Here is a 7,001-nt window from a genome sequence, read left to right as displayed (position 1 = left end):
CCCACCCCCCCCCCCCCATGGTGTGTTGCTGGATGAGGGAGAAAGACGATGCAGTACTTGTGGGGAGATGGGTCAGAATGTGAACATACGTCTGCAGAGCTCCAAAATGAACAGTGTGTGTACCTAGAAGTAAATTACAAACGTCTGCAACCAGCAATTATTTCAGGTATGCGCCTGCAGTTTGTGAAAGCCAACGGTTACTGAAGGAACAGCCATAATAGGAATGATTAAATTATACATTTGCCTGAGTTTAACCAGCGCTGATTTTAAACTGGCCTTTGTACTGGGAGCAGAGGGGATGTCCAAGAGCAACATTCCTGGAAAGGAATTGCTCCCTCTGACCTCTCTAAAGCAGCAGAAAATGCTTGCTTCAGGCTGCAGCTGTGGGCATGGAGGCTGTGTCGCAAGAAGATGACATTTGGAACAGGCTTTGCCAGACCTGCAGTGCACAGGTAGAGTCTGGATTCAGCCTAACTTAACCTCACAACTTCAGGAAGAACATCTGTGCCACTGGTGGTTTTTCAGCACATGGTAGCTGCGTAATGTCCTCATCCTAATTAAAATGGAACGTGGGATGCACATTCCTACACTCCTTTATTTGCCCTGCAGATACCAGCTGCAGTGATGCACAACCTGCGCAAATCTTCTGTAGCTTCCCCTCTCTGGCTGCAGGCACTTGTTCCCATGGCAGCTTCCAGTGGACCTGCCCCAAGCAGTGGTGTGCCCCAGCAGCCAGCCCCAGCCCAGCTCCCACCCCAGCACCAGTGCTTGCTGCTCCAACCTACTTGGCATCATGAAAGCCTTCATGTCTGATTGTTAATTAGGCGACTTTAATTATATTCCACATACTTAATTTTTTTTTCTTCGTGAATTTACTCTTCTTTGCAATTAGATGGAATGATTGGAATATTTTATCTTATGAAGGAGTTTTCTGTAGCAAACTAATTAAGAGTGATTTTGTCTGAGATACCAGGATCAGGCTGGGGATCTCTGCCTCACACATTTTATGGAACATCATTCCATAAACCTCCCAGGGCTGACGAGTGCCATGGCCTTGCTCAGTTTGGGGTGGTCCTTATATCTCACCACCTTGAGGGGCTTCCTCAGAACATGGAATAACCTTTGTGAGTGTGGCATTGTCATTTTGCATTGCAGAGGGTCTATAAACAATGCAGTGATCTTGGGTGCACATCCAGGGTACCACTGCAGAGGGCTGAATTCAGTAGAAAGAGGTGGAAGCCTCAGAATGCAAATGGTGACACCTACCCCCTCGGATGAAAGTGATAAATTTAGTATGATAATGTGATATTTTGATGTATGTCACTGTTAGTTCTTCAGTGCGTGTGTGCATTGACAGCTTCATTTGGGATAGTAGTTAAATTTTGCGAGAGAGGGGAGCTAAAGCTGATGTACCCAATTAAACGGAAATTGATACTTCTGTCTTAAAAAGCAAGTAATGAAGTGGGCATTTCCTTTCTGCTGCAGATTCTTTCCATCAAAAGTTGTGGAATTAGTGTCTTCCAGATACTCACTGAGATGTCCTAGGGCAAATCAATACTAATGGCATGGGTGCAACCACATCATTGCCAGAAACAGATTGAAATGCAACTTCTAACTGCTCTGAGGCATCTTGAGAGGGTTCATTAACTTTCTGAACTACACTTTCATCTCACCTTGGAACATTTCCTCGTTTTCAATCCTTATTAAAATTCTTTATTGCAACTGTGTTTTTTGTATACTTCACAGGTTTCAGCGTTTTCAACATGGGAAAAAGAGTTACACAAAATAGTGTTTGACCCACGATACCTTCTGCTAAATTCAGAGGAACGTAAGCAGGTGAGCATTACCCTGGTGTAGCTTCTGGTTGGTGGCAAACATTTCCCAGATTAACTGTACTAGGCAAGTAATTGTCTTGGTAGGATAAAAGGAGCAGCATACAATTGACATTTCTTTTTGGAATTTGCCAGTGTGGCTTTTGACATAGGCTGTGCTCCCATAGAAGTGTTGCCACCTTTGGAAATCAGATGGCAACAAGTCAATCAGCCCATAGAGAAGAGCTGCAGCCTCTTAGGTTGTAGGAACGAGTTCCACTGGTGTCTGGAGCTTGGCTCTAGGAAGGCTAATGGCCACAAGGTAATGTTTCCTCTCTGATTTCTGCTGCATGTTGTGGGGAGGGTACTTTCTTTTTATTACTTAGGAAAACTTTCTATGAGTTTGGCACTATTGATAGCTATATTTTGCAGTAACTAAGTGGATGGGGAACATTGGCTGTGCTTGTACCTGTTTGAATGGGCAAGCGACAGGGGGAAGCAGACTTTATTCTCCCTGTTTATTTGGGCATTAGTTATCACAGAGGAACTAAAAGGACTTCAGGGCTGTAGATTAGAGTAAAAAAATTAGGAGAGATGCAGGGATGTGGCAGGGAAGAGGAACTCTTTTACACTATGGTAATTCGTTTTCCTTACCAGTTCTTTGTCATCCTGGAAAAGAAAGAATTTTAAATGTGGAATTATCTGTTTTTGAAATAACATGATGAATAATCTTCTTCTTATGTCTTTTCCATTGCACTGGGGCTCCTGTTGTCTTGTGGTTTCTCCAGAGAGCCTGCTGCAGTTATTTGCTGAGGGCCTGGGCACATACATCTTCATTTACTGCCTTTCCAATATTTTCTTTCCTAAGAAAAAAAAGGGAAATAAAATAATAATGAAACATGGGAATGAAAATGTGAGCAAAACTGCTAGAGTGGAAAATACTGCTAAAGGAGAGGCTAAGCAAAGAGCCTTCATTTTATTTCAGGGAATCAGCAAGGACAAAACCTAGACCTCCATCAGTTGATCAAGATACATTCTTCTTCTATTTTATCAGCCACAGAGATGATGTAATAGAAAATGCATGATGAATACACATTATGTGATATGGAGCTTTGCTTGAAGCACCATGGACTCGTCTGCAAGGTGCAGTCAGTGCTGGCAGAGGGGCCGAGTGCTGGTGCTGGCTGTGAGCAAGCTGGGCTGCCAGCTGTGGAGGAAGAGGATAAGCATTGAATGTGCTTCCACTAGCCATGGCCCAGGAGAATTCAGCTCGGGAGGATGTGCCATATATTTAATCCATTTTCGCTGCTAAACTTGAAGTTAAAAGTTCTAGACGCTCCCTGTGAGTACTTCCCTTTAATTAGACCTCTTTTTCCTCTGGGAAGTGGTTGAAGAAGAAAGGTAGGCTTGGGCAAGGCTAGATGCCTGATTTAATGAAATACTTACTGAAGTACAGCCTAAATCAGTAGAAGACATCATTTAGATACATGGAAACGTTTATAGTGCAGATGCTGCCTGTGGCCCACATAGCGAGTGTCTTGAGTGCTTTGTAAGTTATAGCAATGAATTAATGCCGGAGATGCTTAGGGATGAAAGCTGGCTCAGAGAAGGGTGAGGAGTGAGTAGTGAGCGTGTGCCAAAGCACAGCTGGCCCAGCCCAACCCTCTGCTGTCTGCCATCAGCAGGGCAGGGGCAGCGAGCTGCAGGGGCAGAGCAGGGCTTGGGGGGGTTTCCTCCTGCCACGGGCTGCGATGCCCTTGCACAGCCTGAGGAGCATAATGATCTGCTATTGAGTATTTGTTAAGTGCTGGAATAGGCTCCCCAGGGAGGTGACTGAATCATCATCCCTGGGTGCGTTTAAAAACCATTTGGATGTGGTGCTCAGGGACATGATTTAGCAGAGGGTTGTTAGAGTTAGGGTAGGATGGTTACGTTGTGGTTGGACTTAATAGTCTTTAAGGTCTGTTCCAACCTGAGCAATTCTATGATTCTGTGATTTACAGATAGATTGATCCACTCGCTGACTGATACTTTCTGAAGGGTTACAAGCATTGAAGGGTGCTGCTATGTTTAAGTCTAGGGACAATGAAGGGTAAAGAGGCAAGTCTATTAGGTAATGAGCTAGCACTTAGCTTTGATTTATTACCATTGTAATATCTTCGCTGATAATGGAAAGGCAAGCAGTAACAGGTTCTCATGTTTTCTTTATTTCCTTTTCTTGCCTTCTCTTATATTCAAATAATGCAGTTGGATACAATATTATATATCTAGATTTCCTGTTGTCACTTCTTGCATGGCCATTGTTGATGTTTATTTTCCACTGCCATTACTTCCCCTTGCAACATACCACACCAAATGTGTTTGGCAGTTCAGATGCTTATGCTGTCCTGAAATGTAGATTTGCACCTGTGCATCCCACTGGCTAATGAGAAAGCAACCTGGTAGTAACCACAGTAATTATCTGTGATGTGTATAATCTGTGGTGGAAAGAGATGGATGGTGACTACGGAAAGCCAATAGCTCAGTGTGCAATTTTGTAGAGCACAAGGCCAGCAGGATTGGAGTTTTGGTACTCAAAGATGTGATTAAAGGAGGTGGCAGAAATTTTAGACATAGAGCCTTTTCAAGATGCCATCAATCCACTGGTGAGCACAGTGATGCATGTTTAGTTGCTAGATGCTGTGTGAGGAAGGTTGTTTGCTCTTTCAATAGCGTTCAAATTTTTGGGTCCATGTGTGCAGAGAGCCATGTGTAAACTCATGGTTTTTGGCAGCTGAACTGAAAGGTCTTTGGGCTTTTTTGGGGTAACATGCAAAATATTGATGGTTAGCATGATAGACATTTTCAGGAACGAGAGCAAGCTGGGAAAGATGTGAGGTCTAAACTAAGTACCTGCAAAGTACAGATACAATGTGGAAACAAAAAATAATGCTACAGGAAGAAAGATGTGAGCGTAACACTGAAGTAAGGAAGCCTTGATTTGTGTTTTACTGAATGTTTGAGTGAAGGTATATCTGTGCAGTGATTGCCTTTCTCCAGCTGTGTGTTTCCTGACCATACATGCTCAGCGCTCCTTGAAACAGATTCAGCTGCATTTCAGTCAGCAGATACTGGGGGCGGATAGGAGCTGTGGTTCTTGGGATTGACAGCCCTTCAATGAAGCATGAATGCCACAAAGCCTTTATTAATAAATACTACATCGTTTTTCCTTATTTTGAAAGATATTTGAACAGTTTGTCAAGACCAGGATAAGAGAAGAGTACAAAGAAAAGAAGAACAAATTGTTGTTAGCCAAAGAAGAATTTAAAAAGCTCCTCGAAGAATCCAAGCTATCACCAAGGTATGGCATTGCTGTATGAAGATTTGTTAAGATAAAATTTCTAATTTAGTCTGTGCTTATCAGTCCTGGAACGATGTAGAACAGAATGCACTCTTCATGGCAAGATTTTATATCTATTGTTACAATGCTGTGCTGGCATATCTTTACTAACATTTTGTAGTACTTAGTCTATTTCACTGCGAATATTACCGAGAATGAGAATATACTGTTTCTCTCTGTTCCTTTTCTTTTTTCTCTCTTTCACTTTGAATGTGTAATATTTTGCATAACATGCGTATTTTATGTACATATATATGGTAGAATTATATGGCACAGGTGTTCTCCCTCCTGTTTATATGCTCCTTTCAAATATTGGAATGCCACAATGAGGTCTCCCCGGAGCCTTCTCTTCTCCAAGCTAAACAATCCCAGTTCTCTCAATCTTTCTTCATAGGAGAGGTGCTCCAGCCCTCTGAACGTCTTAGTGGTCCTCCTCTGGACCCGCAACAAGAGCTCCATGGAAACTCACCTTGGCTGTAACCCCTAGCTTGATTTTGATGTGCGGTAAAGATATGCAGACAGGTCTGTTCCCACAAGGCTGTTACGAGTCTGCACAGTGCTTAAAGCCAACAAGAAATACTGCAGCATTCATACGATATATCCATCGTTAATCATAGCGCTGTGAACGCAAAATTAAGATAGAAACCACTGCTAGAACAATGCACCTGTGAGATTTTAAAGCCTCGGGTTGAAGTGTAGGCAGGGGGCTGGTGGGGTGTTAGGCTGGGCTGCCAGCAGCACTTGTGCTCTCGGTGCAGGGTCTGTGCTCAGCACCTGGGTTTGGCCATGGCATCCTGCTGCGTGTGGCCATGCCTCTCCTACAAGCCACATCTGCAAGGCTGCAGCTTTCAAATCTCTGTCTTTTCTGCAGAACGACATTCAAAGAGTTTGCAGAGAAATATGGCAGGGATCAGAGGTTCCGCCTGGTTCAGAAGAAGAAGGACCAAGAGCATTTTTTCAATCAGTTCATACTTATCCTTAAAAAGAGAGACAAAGAAAACAGGATAAGGCTACGGAAAATGAGATAAAACTGCTTGGAGCTGGCAGTGAGTGCAGAAGCTAAAGCTGGGACTGCAGGAAGGACCCCAAGTGATGGTGAAAGCAAAGGCTGACCTCGCAGCAGCTGAAGGACGGAGTGCATATCCCTGAGAAAAACTTTCTCTGAATGGTGTTTGTTGAACACACGGAGCATTTGTGAAGGTTGTTCTGCAGGAATCTGAAGGATATTTGTTCCCAAGGAATTAATGTTTCATATTGAAGCTCTCTTTTGTACAACATCCAGAGTTTGATGCATTTCTAATTGCCGTGATATGTCAATCCCTTAATTGTTTTAATTATGCAAATTACTTGTAATACACACAAATTATGAATCCGGCGCAGATTTGTAATTAAGCAGAAACAGATGCCATCCATAACAATCTCAAGATATTTTGATCATTTCGAGGAATTATCTATCGCAATCTTTTGGCAACTTTCTGCATTAGCACAAATTGTTCGGAGGTGCAGCGGGATGCAGGGGTTCATTGCCGCGTTCACATGTCTGTGTCCAGTTCTCTGAGTAGTACTATTAAATATTAATTGTTAATCTTAGTGAAGAGTGTGAAAACCCTGGCCAGTGTTCCATAGGAAACTCTCCTTTCCAGAAATAGCTTTCCTGATCCCATGGGTGGTGCTTTGGGCTGATAGCAGCACTGCTCTGTCGGAGTTCCGTAAAGGCGTTCTTTTGTACAACCATCGCGGTCTGAGTTGCGTTCCTGTATGTGGAAAGTCTGCATGAGATTTTTCTCATCATCTTTGTATAAATTAAATAT

At 43.1% G+C, this 7,001-nt stretch overlaps 1 long non-coding RNA gene across 1 annotated transcript; it reads left to right on the top strand.

Moving 5' to 3' along the window:
* Positions 1-1,723: 1,723 nt before the first annotated feature.
* LOC104912095 lies at positions 1,724-7,001 on the top strand. The gene is made up of 3 exons (XR_794399.2): positions 1,724-1,836; positions 5,033-5,151; positions 6,062-7,001. It is a non-coding gene; the product is annotated as an uncharacterized LOC104912095 (long non-coding RNA).

The sequence above is a fragment of the Meleagris gallopavo genome, chromosome 8, assembly GCF_000146605.3.
Source record: "Meleagris gallopavo isolate NT-WF06-2002-E0010 breed Aviagen turkey brand Nicholas breeding stock chromosome 8, Turkey_5.1, whole genome shotgun sequence".
NCBI classification, from domain to species: Eukaryota; Metazoa; Chordata; class Aves; order Galliformes; family Phasianidae; genus Meleagris; species Meleagris gallopavo.
Note: the sequence above shows the minus strand (reverse complement) of the source record. Positions and strands in the feature narration are given on the sequence as shown.